Source organism: Prionailurus bengalensis, chromosome X (assembly GCF_016509475.1).
Source record: "Prionailurus bengalensis isolate Pbe53 chromosome X, Fcat_Pben_1.1_paternal_pri, whole genome shotgun sequence".
NCBI classification, from domain to species: domain Eukaryota; kingdom Metazoa; phylum Chordata; class Mammalia; order Carnivora; family Felidae; genus Prionailurus; species Prionailurus bengalensis.
The window spans coordinates 126,485,015-126,498,131 of record NC_057361.1 but is presented as its reverse complement, the minus strand read 5'-3'; the positions used below and the strand labels follow the sequence as shown (position 1 = coordinate 126,498,131).

At 42.7% G+C, this 13,117-nt stretch overlaps 1 pseudogene; it reads right to left on the bottom strand.

The window, feature by feature from the left end:
* Positions 1-1,284: 1,284 nt before the first annotated feature.
* LOC122477540 lies at positions 1,285-1,682 on the bottom strand (annotated as a pseudogene).
* Between the last annotated feature and the right edge of the window lie 11,435 nt (positions 1,683-13,117).

The following is a 13,117-nucleotide window of genomic DNA, read 5'->3' as shown; positions in this document are numbered from 1 at the left end:
TGTCACTTGGGCCACATGATTCAGCAGCCCCAATGGATGTTTGAAGTGTCAGTGGCAGATAGGGATGGTGTTTGGAGTTGGAACCTTTGGCAGTCTCCTTTAGGTGAATCACAGCACAGGACCTTAGATTTTGGAGCAAAGCCCTGCTATCCTCTGCAGATAACTACTCTCCTTTTGCAAAACAGCTTTTGATTTCCTTCTGGGCTTTAGGAGAGACTGGATGCTTGAACATGGGCCACTATATTATCATGTGACCTCAGCTGCCCATCATAAATTGGGTGTTATCTGACTCACCAAGCCATAAAGTTGGGCATGGACATCATCAAATGGAAGTGGTATATATGTAACCACACTTGAGCAGGCCCTGAAGGCACAAAGAAGCGAAAAGTGAAAAAGTGGCCATAATGCCCCTGGACCCCACTCCTGCTACACCGCTCCTCTCTCCAAGCCTGCACCTATGGCCTTATGAGTTCCCTATGATCAGTTGACAGAGGAAGAGAAGACCTCGGCCTGGTTTGCTGATGGTTCTGCACGATATGCAGGCACTACCCAAATGTGGACATCTACAGCACTGCAGCACCTCTCTGGGACATTCCTGAAGGAAGATGGTGAAGATAAATCCTTCCAGTGGGCACAACTTAGGGGCAGCACACCTGGTTGTTCACATTTCTTGGAAGGAGAAATGGCTAGATGTGCGATTATACAACAATTCATGGGCTGTTGCCAATGGTTTGGCTGGATGGTCAAAGACTTGGAAGGAGCATGATTGGAAAATTGGTGGCAGGGAGGTCTGGGTACAAGGTATTGTGAATAGATATCTCTGAATGGGCAAAAGGCATAAAGACATTTATGTCCCATGTGAATGTTCACCAAAGTGTAACTTCAGCAGGGGAGGACTTTAATAATCAAATGGATAGGATGACCTGTTCTGTGGATACTAGTCAGCCTTTTCCTCAGCCACCCCATGTCATCGCCCAGTAGACGATGACCACAAAGTGGCCATGGTGGCAGGGATGGAAGTGATGCATGGGCTCACCAACATGGACTTCTATTCAGCAAGACCAACCTGGCTACAACCACTGCTAAGTGACCAATCTGCCAGCAACTGAGACCAACAACACTTAGCCCCCAGTATGATACCATTTCCAAGACTGGTCAGCATGGCAGCAGGATGATTATGTTGGACTGCCTCCATCTTGGAAGGGGCAACGTTTTTTCTTGCTGGAATAGACACTCTGGATACACATTTTTCCTTCCCTGCATGCAATTATTCTCCCCCTCCCCCAGTTTTATACCTTTATTTGACAATAAGTGATTAATTCCCATCCACATCAACTGTCTGTAGGTTTTTGAGAGTGGTGACAGGTACAAAGGTAACCAGTGTATAGAGCTTGTCTGGTGAATCTTCATCTTTGTTACGTTTCATGGACAACCACACATGGATATGGTATGGAACATTCCTTATTCCTTTAGCCCAGACAGCTTTGTTCCCATCTCCTTCATGGCAAATTTCTGGGTCTTTTTGAGTGCCCAGTGGCACGCTTCTTGAAACCTACTCCACGGATGCACTTGTGAATGTTGATGGTGTGTTCTCTGGTCACTATCTCAATAATGGCAGAATGGACCTTATTCTTCTCACCATCCTTCTTTGCAGGAGCCGTTCTGCTGGGCCCAGGTTGGAAAGGAAGTGTATACAATTATTCTGACCAGACTACTATCCATGGACTTACAGGTGCCTTATCCACGATCATGGTATTCCACACAGCATTACTTCTGATCAAAGAACTCCCTTCATAGCAAAAGAAGCACAGCAATGGGCCCATGCTCATGGAATTCATTGGCATCACCATGTTTTCCACCTTCTTGAAGCAACTGACTTGATAGAATGGTAGAATGGCCTTTTTTAAAAACGCTTATTTATTTTTGAGACAGAGAGAGACAGAGCATGAACGGGGGAGGGTCAGAGAGAGAGGGAGACACAGAATCCAAAACAGGCTCCAGACTCTGAGCTGTCAGCACAGAGCCCGACGCGGGGCTCAAACTCACGGACTGCGAGATCATGACCTGAGCTGAAGTCAGACGCTTAACCAACTGAGCCACCCAGGCGCCCCTAGAATGGCCTTTTGCAGACTCAGTTACATTGCAAGCTAGATGGCAATACCTTATTTCTTTAAAAAATTTTTTCATGTTTATTTTTTCGTTACAGAAAGAGAGACAGAACACTCGCGGCGGGGGGGGGGGGGGGGTAGAGACAGAGAGAGACACAGAATCCAAAGCAGGCTCCAGGCTCTGAGCTGTCAGCACAGAGCCCAACGCAGGGCTCAAACTCACAAACCATGACATCATGACCTGAGCTGAAGTCAGATGCTTAACCAACTGAGCCACGCAGGTGTCCCAAGATGGCAATACCTTCTAAGACTGGGTCAAGGCTCTGCAGAAGGCTGTATATACTCTGAATCAGTATCCAACATATGACCCTGTTCCTCCCATAGGCAGGGTCCAAGAATCAAAGGGACCCACTAGAAAAATGTTTGCTTCCTGCTCCCATAACTTTGTGTTCTGCTGGCCTAGAGGCCTTAGTCTCATACGGATGAAGGTTTCCAGCAGAGGACACATTGAATTGGGAGTTAGGACTGCCACCCAGCCACATTGGGCTCCTCATGTCTCTGGGTCACCAGTCAAGGAAGGCAGTTACTGTACTGGCTGGAGTGACTGATCCTGATTACCAAAGACTGTTACTCAACAATGTAGGTAAGGAAGAGTGTGTCTGGATGTCTGGAATACAAGAGATCCCTCACAGTATCTCTTAGTACTACCACGGCCTGTGGTTTAGGTCAATGGAAAACCACAACAACCCAATTCAGGCAGGACTATTAGCGGCCCAGACCTTCCGGTATGAGTTAGTCAAAGAACAATGACCAAATGTTTTTTGGGTTTTGTTTTTGTTTTTGTTTTTGTTTTTGTTTTTGGCACAGAGGAAAGGGAAATGAAAGATGGTAGATATAAATACCGACAACCACGTGACCAGTTGCAGAAATGAGAACTGTAATTGTTATGAGTATTTCTTCTTTGTTATGAGCATGTTTCTATGTAGGGGTGTGTGTGCATGTGTGTGTGTGTGTGTGTGCGTGTGCGTCCATATGTGTGTGTATACATTCATCAATAGATAGAACAAATATAGTTTTCCTTTCCTCTGTTATCCCCATATCATGTTTCATAAGATGAATTGATTTTATTTCACAGTATTTACATTAAAAGATATCAAGTAGAAGAAGGAACATCACCCAAGGGCTTGCATCTCTACTGGTAAAAGGGTTAGTGTGTTTTCAGTTGTTTCATGTTATGTTGAAGTACGACTTTGTTATTGTCTTTACTTTGAGATTAGTAATAGTTTAAGGAGATTGTACAGATGTCAATATAAGAAGAGCAGGGCTGTGATGGTCAATTTCACACATCAACTTAGCTAGGCTATGGTGCTCAGTTGTGTAGTCAAACACTGGTCTAGGTATTTTGTAGCTGTGATTAACATCTACAATTAGTTGACTTTAAGTAAGGAGATTATACTCCATAGCTTCCTTAATAATGAAAACTAAGGTTTCTTGGGAAGGAAAGAATTCTGACTCAAGACTGTAATATATCAAGTCCTGTGTGAGTTCCAGCCTGCTACACTGCTCTATACATTCCTTTATTTATTTATTTTTATTTTTTTATTTTTTAAATATAATTTATTGTCAAATTGGTTTCCATACAACACCCAGTGCTCATCCCAACAGGCGCCCTCCTCAATGCCCATCACCCACTTTCCCCTCTCCCCCACCCCCCATCAACCCTCAGTTTGTTCTCAGTATTTAAGAGTCTCTTATGGTTTGCCTCCTTCCCTCTCTGTAACTATTCTTCCCCCTCCCCCTCCCCCCTGGTCTTCTGTTAAGTTTCTGAGGATCCACATAGGAGTGAAGACATATGGTATCTGTCTTTCTCTTCCTGACTTATTTCACTTAGCATAACACTCTCCAGTTCCATCCACGTTGCTACAAATGGCCAGATTTCATTCTTTCTCATTGCCAAGTAGTATTCCATTGTATATATAAACCACATCTCCTTTATCCATTCGTCAGTTGATGGACATTTAGGCTCTTTCCATAATTTGGCTATTGTTGAGAGTGCTGCTATAAACATTGGGGTACAAGTGCCCCTGTGCGTCAGAGCTCCTGTATCCCTTGGGTAAGTTCCTAGCAGTGCTATTGCTGGGTCATAGGGTAGATCTATTTTTAATTTGGGGGGGGGGGGAACCTCCACCCTGTTGTCCAGAAAGGCGGCACCAGTTGGCATTCCCACCAACAGTGCAAGAGGGTTCCCATTTCTCCACATCCTCTCCAACATCTATAGTCTCCTGATTTGTTCATTTTAGCCACTCTGACCGGCGTGAGGTGGTATCTCAGTGTGGTTTTGATTTTTATTTCCCTGATGAGGAGTAACGTTGAGCATCTTTTCATGTGCCTGTTGGCCATCTGGATGTCTTCTTTAGAGAAGTGTCTATTCATGTCTTCTGCCCATTTCGGCACTGGATTATTTGTTTTTCGGGTGTGGAGTTTGGGGAGCTCTTTATAGATTTTGGATACTAGCCCTTCGTCCGATATGTCATTTGCAAATATCTTTTCACATTCCGTCAGTTGCCTTTTAGTTTTGTTGATTATTTCCTTTGCAGTGCAGAAGCTTTTTATCTTCATGAGGTCCCAATAGTTCATTTTGGCTTTTAATTCCCTTACCTTTGGAAATGTGTCAAGTAAGAAACTGCTGTGGCTGAGGTCAGAGAAGTTTTCTCCTGCTTTCTCCTCTAAGGTTTTGATGGTTTCCTGTCTCACATTCAGGTTCTTCATCCATTTTGAGTTTATTTTTGTGATTGGTGTAACAAAGTGGTTTAGTTTCATTCTTTTGCATGTTTCTGTCCAGTTGTCCCAGCACCATTTGTTAAAGAGACTGTCTTTTTTCCATTGGATATTCTTTCCTGCTTTGTCAAAGATTAGTTGGCCATACATTTGTGGGTCCAATTCTGGAGTCTCTATTCTATTTCTTTGGTCTACGTGTCTGTTTTGGTGCCAATACCGTACTGTCTTGATGATTACAGCTTTGTAGTGGAGGCTAAAGTCTGGGATTGTGATGCCTTCCGCTTTGGTTTTCTTATTCAATATTACTTTGGCTATTCGGGGTCTTTTGTGGTTCCACACAAATTTTAGGATTGCTTGTCCTAGCTTTGAGAAGAATGCTGGTGCAATTTTGATTGGGATTTCATTGAATGTGTAGATAGCTTTGGGTAGTATTGACATTTTAACAATATTTATTCTTCCCATACATGAGCATGGAATGTTTTTCCATTTCTTTGTGTCTTCTTCAATTTCCTTCATAAGCGTTCTATAATTTTCAGCATACAGATGTTTTACATCTTTGGTTAGATTTATTCCTAGGTATTTTACGATTCTTGGTGCAATTGTGAATGGGATTAGTTTCTTCATTTGTCTTTCTGTTGCTTCATTATTGGTGTATAAAGATGCAACTCATTTCTGTACATTGATTTTGTATCTTGCGACTTTGCTGAATTCATGTATTAGCTCTAGCAGACTTTTGGTGGAGTCTGTCGGGTTTTCCATGTATAGTATCATGTCATCTGCAAGAAGTGAAAGCTTGACTTCTTCTTTGCCAATTTTGATGCCTTTGATTTCCTTTTCTTGTCTGATTGCTGATGCTAGAACTTCCAACACTATGTTAAACAACAGCGGTGAGAGTGGACATCCCTGTCGTGTTCCTGATCTCAGGGAAAAAGCTCTCAGTTTTTCCCCATTGAGGATGATGTTAGCTGTGGGCTTTTCATAAATGGCTTTTATGATGTTTGAGTATGTTTCTTCTATCCCGACATTCTTGAAGATTTTTATTAAGAAAGTTTGCTGAATTTTGTCAAATGCTTTTTCTGCATTGATTGACAAGATCACATGGTTTCTATCTTTTCTTTTGTTAATGTGATGTATCACGTTCATTGATTTGTGAATGTTGAACCAGCCCTGCATCCCAGGAATGAATCCCACTTGATCATGGTGAATAATTCTCTTTATATGCTGTTGAATTCGATTTGCTAGTATCTTATTGAGAATTTTTGCATCCATATTCATCGGGGACATTGGCCTTTAGTTCTCTTTTTTTACTGGGTCTCTGTCTGGTTTAAGAATCAAAGTAATACTGGCTTCATAGAATGAGTCTGGAAATTTTCCTTCCCTTTCTATTTTTTGGAATAGCTTGAGAAGGATAGGTATTATCTCTGCTTTAAACGTTTGGTAGAACTCCCCTGGGAATCCATCTGGTCCTGGACTCTTATTTGTTGGGAGATTTTTGATGATTGATTCAATTTCTTTGCTGGTTATGGGTCTGTTCAAGCTTTCTATTTCCTCCTGATTGAGGTTTGGAAGAGTGTGGGTGTTTAGGAATGTGTCCATTTCTTCCAGGTTGTCCAGTTTGTTGGCATGTAATTTTTCATAGTATTCCCTGATAATTGCTTGTATTTCTGAGGGATTGGTTGTAATAATTCCATTTTCTTTGGTGATTTTATCTATTTGGGTCCTCTCCCCTTTCTTTCTGAGAAGCCTGGCTAGAGGTTTATCAGTTTTGTTTATTTTTTCAAAACACCAACTCTTGGTTTCGTTGATCTGCTCTACAGTTTTTTTTAGATTCTATATTGTTTATTTCTGCTCTGATCTTTATTATTTCTCTTCTTCTTCTGGGTTTGGGGTGTCTTTGCTGTTCTGCTTCTATTTCCTTTAGGTGTGCTGGTCGATTTTTTATTTGGGATTTTTCTTGTTTCTTGAGCTAGGCCTGGATTGCAATGTATTTTCCTCTCAGGACTGCCTTCACTGCATCCCAAAGCATTTGGATTGTTGTATTTTCATATTCGTTTGTTTCCATATATCTTTTAATTTTTTCTCTAATTGTCTGGTTTACCCACTCATTCTTTAGTAGGGTGTTCTTTAACCTCCATGCTTTTGGAGGTTTTCCAGACTTTTTCCTGTGGTTGATTCCAAGTTTCATAGCATTGTGGTCTGAAAGCATGCGTGGTATGATTTCAATTCTTGTATACTTATGAAGGGCTGTCTTGTGACGCAGTATGTGATCTATCTTGGAGAATGTTCCATGTGCACTCGAGAAGAAAGTATATTCTGTTGCTTTGGGATGCAGAATTCTAAATATATCTGTCAAATCCATCTGAGCCAATGTATCATTCAGGGCCCTTGTTTCTTTATTGACCATGTTTCTAGATGATCTATCCATTTCTGTAAGTGGAGTGTTAAAGTCCCCTGCAATTACCACATTCTTATCAATAAGGTTGTTTATGTTTGTGATTAATTTTTTATATATTTGGGGGCTCCCATAGTCGGCGCATAGACATTTATAATTGCTAGCTCTTCCTGATGGATAGACCCTGTGATTATTATATAATGCCCTTCTTCATCTCTTGTTCCAGCCATTAATTTAAAGTCTAGTTTGTCTGATATAAGTATGGCTACTCCAGCTTTCTTTTGCCTTCCAGTAGCATGGTAGATAGTTCTCTCTCCCTTCACTTTCAATCTGAAGGTGTCCTCAGGTCTACATTGAGTCTCTTGTAGACAGCAAATAGATGGGTCTTGTTTTTTTAATCCATTCTGATACCCTATGTCTTTTGGTTGGAGCATTTAGTCAATTTATATTCAGTGTTATTATTGAAAGATATGGGTTTAGAGTCATTGTGATGTCTGTAGTTTTCATGCTTGTAGCGATGTCTCTGGTACTTTGTGGTCCTTGCAACATTTCACTCACAGAGTCCCCATTAGGATCTCTTGGGCTGGTTTAGTGGTGACGAATTCCTTCAGTGTTTGTTTGTTTTGGAAAACCTTTATCTCTCCTTCTATTCTGAATGACAGGCTTGTTGGGTGAAGGATTCCTGGCTGCATATTTTTTCCATTCATCACATTGAAGATTTCCCGCCATTCTTTTCTGGCCTGCCAAGTTTCAGTAGATAGATCTTAGTTTCATTGACCTGTTCTACTGGTGTTTTTTTTTTCTTCTACATTGTTTTTTTTGTTTGTTTTTTTTTTTTTGCTCTAATCTTTGTTTCCCTTCTGATAGCTTTAAGTTTTGTTTGCTGTTCCTTTTCTAGCTCCTTCAGGTGTAAGTTTAAATTGTATGTGGAGACCTTTCTTGATTCTTGATCTTGGCCTGAATTGCAATATACTTTCTTCTTAGGACTGCTTTTCCTGCATCCCAAAGTGTTTGAGATACCACCTACACCTATCAGAATGACTAAAGTTAACTCAGGAAACAACAGATATTGGCAAGGATTTGGAGAAAGAATATCTCTTGCACTATTGGTGGGAATGCAAACTGGTGTAGCCACTTTGGAAAACAGTATGGAGGATCCTCAAAAAATTAAAAATAGAACTACCCTATGACCCAGAAATTGCACTACTAGGTATTTATACAAAGGATATAAAAATGTTGATGTGAAGGGACAACTCACCCCAATGTTTATAGCAGCACTATCTACAATAGTCAAACTATGGAGTGAGCCCAAATGTCTGTTGACTGATGAATGGATAAAGAAGATGTGGTACATATATACAATGGAATATTATTCAGAGGTAAAACAGAATGAAATGCTGTAATTTGCAACAACATGGATGGAACTAAAGTGTATTATGCTAAGTGAAATAAATCACAGAAAGAAAAAAATCATATGATTTCACTCATATTTGGAATTTAAGAAACAAAACAAACAATCGTAGCAGGGAAAAAGAGTGAGGCAAACCAAGACACAGACTGTTGACTATGGAGAACATACTGATGTTTATCAGAGGGGATGTGGGGGGGAGATGGGTGAAATAGGAAATGGGGAATAAGAAGTGCATTTTTGATGCACACCATGTGTTGTATGGAAGTGTTGAATCACTATATTGTACACTTGAAACTAATATTACATTGTATGTTAACTATCTGGAATATAAATAAAAACTTTAAAAAATAAAATTAAAAGACTTTAATTTTCAGGTTAGAACAACTGTAAATTGAATTACAATGATATTCTATTTTGTTCCTGTTAAAATCATGATTTTCTTTCTCCTTTTGCTTGTATGCGGTGATTCAACAATGATAAACACCTTATTAAATAAATGATTATATACATTGTAGAAAACACTTCTGTGTTTCTAATATATAGGAATATGAAATGTTCTACCTTTCTTCTCAGTTGTAACAAGATGTTTTATTTGCCCAAGTGAGTTTTACTTAAATTTAATTTTTCCACTACCTTTTACTATAGTAGCTTTCAGGAAGACCTCTCAAAGGAAAGATGATGGAAATTAATCTTTTACTGGCTTATTTAACCAGAAGAATACAGCAAAACTAGGGGGAGTTCAGTTCTTGGTACTTGTTTTAAGTGTTACCAGCTTCCATAAAGAAAGACTACAAGAGGGGAGGGAATCAAGATGGTGGAACAGCATGGAAGGTTTTTTTGTGTTTCCAGTACATGAAATAGAGCCAGACCAACACTTAACCATCCTGCATGCCTAGAAAACTGATCTGAGGATTAACACAACAGTCTGCATAACCTGAACCACAGAATTCAGAAGGTACGTGGCACAGAGAGGTGAACTTGGGGAGAAAGAAGCCATGGCAAGGGAGGTGCTTTTGCGGGCAGAGAGAGGATGGAGATGGGGGAGGAGAATACAGGAAAAGCACCCCTCCCCAAAAGCAGATGGAGAGAAAGTGGAAACTTGGAAACAGCCGCAAGAACTAACCTAAAAAGGGAGAAAGGAGAGTGTTTAAGTTCCATTAAGACTGTAAACAAGGGGAGCACAAAGGCTGCAACTCCACAGCTTGATACCTGGTGGTGCTCTGGTGGGAAGGGCGGATCCCCAGGAACAGAGTGGGGTCCGGGAGGTTCTCAGGCCACACAGAAAAAAGCAGTTCCACTTCTGGAAGGACATTTGGTGGAGATTGTTGAAGCCACCTGGTCCCAGAAGACCCCAGAAAATGGCCACATTCGCTGGTGCTGGAACAAGGTCATTAAGGTTGAAGGCTGGTGCCAGATGTGTGTGATTTTCCATAATCCCTGAAACGCTGCTGCTACACTATCTCGTGAACTTTTCTCAGGTGGGCTGGCGCCCGGCCGCAGTCTCTGGGCATCAGCAGCAGCATGGTCCCGCAAGCGTTCCTGGGTGCAGCCAGCATTTGGCCATTGCTCAATGAGACCCTCCACAGTTGAGCAGAGAGGGTCAAAGCCACAGCCCCTCAGAAGTAAGGGGACAGGGAAAACGGCCACATCTGAGACAAAACTCGGGAGAGAGGTACTGCCTGGGGCTTGGTCACGGACAGTGAAGAAGCGGGGAGTGGACAAAAGCTGAAGACAGAGGATGGGTGTGCGATTGCTGATTGGGAGAACAGAGCTCCGATACTAGAGACTGGGTAGCTGGGTGACACCATTTTCACCGATCTCGTGCATGTGCATATGCACCTACGAGCGCCACAACATTCCACCCCAGTAAGCTAGCAGCGCCATCTAGTGGAGGAAGGAGCCATTACACTACATCCCACCCAAGTGGGCCAACCTCGCTCTTCAGGAACACAAGTCTCACCACCTGCTTAGTTTATGGACTATAAAGTGCTTCATAGTCTGACTTCTAGGGGAAAACGAAATAATTTCAGTCATATTTCAATCCATTCGCAGGTCCATCTATTCAATTTTCTTTCTTTTTTTTCCCTCTTTTTCACTTTTTTTATTTTTCTTTAATACAGAAAGAGAAAAAAATCATTTTTATTTTCAATTTTTATTAAAAATATTTTTCTTTAATTTTTTACTGTATTTTTTACTTTTGTGTAAGTTTTTTCAAATTCTATTTTACTTCCATCCTTTTATTTTACTCTAGTGTATTCACTTTTTCAAATTTTCAAATAATTTCCTTTTTTTCTTTTTTTTATTCTCTTTTTCATTTCTTTTCCTTCTCTTGAATACAGAAAGAAAAAATTCATTTTTATTTCCAATTTTTATTAAAAGTATTTTTCATTCCGAGCTTGGAAGATGGCGGCGTAGGAGGACTCTGGGATCACCGCATCCTGCTGATCACTTAGATTCCACCTACACCTGCCTAAATAACCCAGAAAACCGCTAGAAGACTAGCAAAACAGAGTCTCCAGAGCCAAGCGCAGACGAGAGGCCCACAGAAGAGGTTAGGAAGGGTGGGGAGGCGGTGCAGGCTACACGGACTGGTGGGAGGGAGCCAGGGCAGAGGGGTGGCCTGCCAGCCAAGCAGAGCCCCAGAGTCTGGCTTGCAAAAGCAGAGGGGCTGGACGGAGAGTGTTCTGACAGCAAGCGGGACTTAACATCTGGAAGGTTATAAGCTAACAGCTCTGCTTGGAGAACCGGAGGGCTGGAAGACAACGGAAGGGAGAGTTGTTGAGCCCCGGACAACAGAGCTCAGCTTGGCGGGGAATAAAGGCACTCGCCAGCACCATCTCCCTCGCCCATCCCCCAGCCAAAATCCCAAAGGGAAGCAGTTCCTTCCAGGGAACTTGCTTGCACCGTGAAAACACCCGAGGCTGTGCTTCTGCGGATCCATCCCTCCGACGAGTCTGACTCCCTCCCGGTGCCACAGGGCCCCTCCAGAAGCAGATCTCCGAAGGAAAAGCAAGCTGAGCCTGGCCCTCCCGCCCCTGTGCACCTTGCCGATCCACCCCAGCTAATACGCCAAATCCCCAGCACCACAAGCCTGGCAGTGTGCAAGTAGCCCAGATGGGCCATGCCACCCCACAGTGAATCCCGCTCCTGGGAGAGGGAAAGAGAAGGCACACACCAGTCTGACTGTGGCCCCCAGCGGTGGGCTGGGGGTAGACATCAGGTCTGACTGCGGCCCCACCCACCAATGGAAGTTATTCAAGACAGCACAGGGCAAGTGCCCCGCAGTTCCACACCACTCCAGGGACTATCCAAAATGACGAAACAGAAGTATTCCCCTCAAAAAACCTCCAGGAAATAATGGCAGCTGACGAACTGATCAAAAACGATTCAAACAATATAACAGAAAGTGAATTTAGAATTTAGAATAATAGAGAGGCAGTACCTCTCTCCCGAGTTTTGTCTCAGATGTGGCCGTTTTCCCTGTCCCCTTACTTCTGAGGGGCTGTGGCTTTGACCCTCTCTGCTCAACTGTGGAGGGTCTCATTGAGCAATGGCCAAATGCTGGCTGCACCCAGGAACGCTTGCGGGACCATGCTGCTGCTGATGCCCAGAGACTGCGGCCGGGCGCCAGCCCACCTGAGAAAAGTTCACGAGATAGTGTAGCAGCAGCGTTTCAGGGATTATGGAAAATCACACACATCTGGCACCAGCCTTCAACCTTAATGACCTTGTTCCAGCACCAGCGAATGTGGCCATTTTCTGGGGTCTTCTGGGACCAGGTGGCTTCAACAATCTCCACCAAATGTCCTTCCAGAAGTGGAACTGCTTTTTTCTGTGTGGCCTGAGAACCTCCCGGACCCCACTCTGTTCCTGGGGATCCGCCCTTCCCACCAGAGCACCACCAGGTATCAAGCTGTGGAGTTGCAGCCTTTGTGCTCCCCTTGTTTACAGTCTTAATGGAACTTAAACACTCTCCTTTCTCCCTTTTTAGGTTAGTTCTTGCGGCTGTTTCCAAGTTTCCACTTTCTCTCCATCTGCTTTTGGGGAGGGGTGCTTTTCCTGTATTCTCCTCCCCCATCTCCATCCTCTCTCTGCCCGCAAAAGCACCTCCCTTGCCATGGCTTCTTTCTCCCCAAGTTCACCTCTCTGTGCCACGTACCTTCTGAATTCTGTGGTTCAGGTTATGCAGACTGTTGTGTTAATCCTCAGATCAGTTTTCTAGGCATGCAGGATGGTTAAGTGTTGGTCTGGCTCTATTTCATGTACTGGAAACACAAAAAAACCTTCCATGCTGTTCCACCATCTTGATTCCCTCCCCTCTTGTAGTCTTTCTTTATGGAAGCTGGTAACACTTAAAACAAGTACCAAGAACTGAACTCCCCCTAGTTTTGCTGTATTCTTCTGGTTAAATAAGCCAGTAAAAGATTA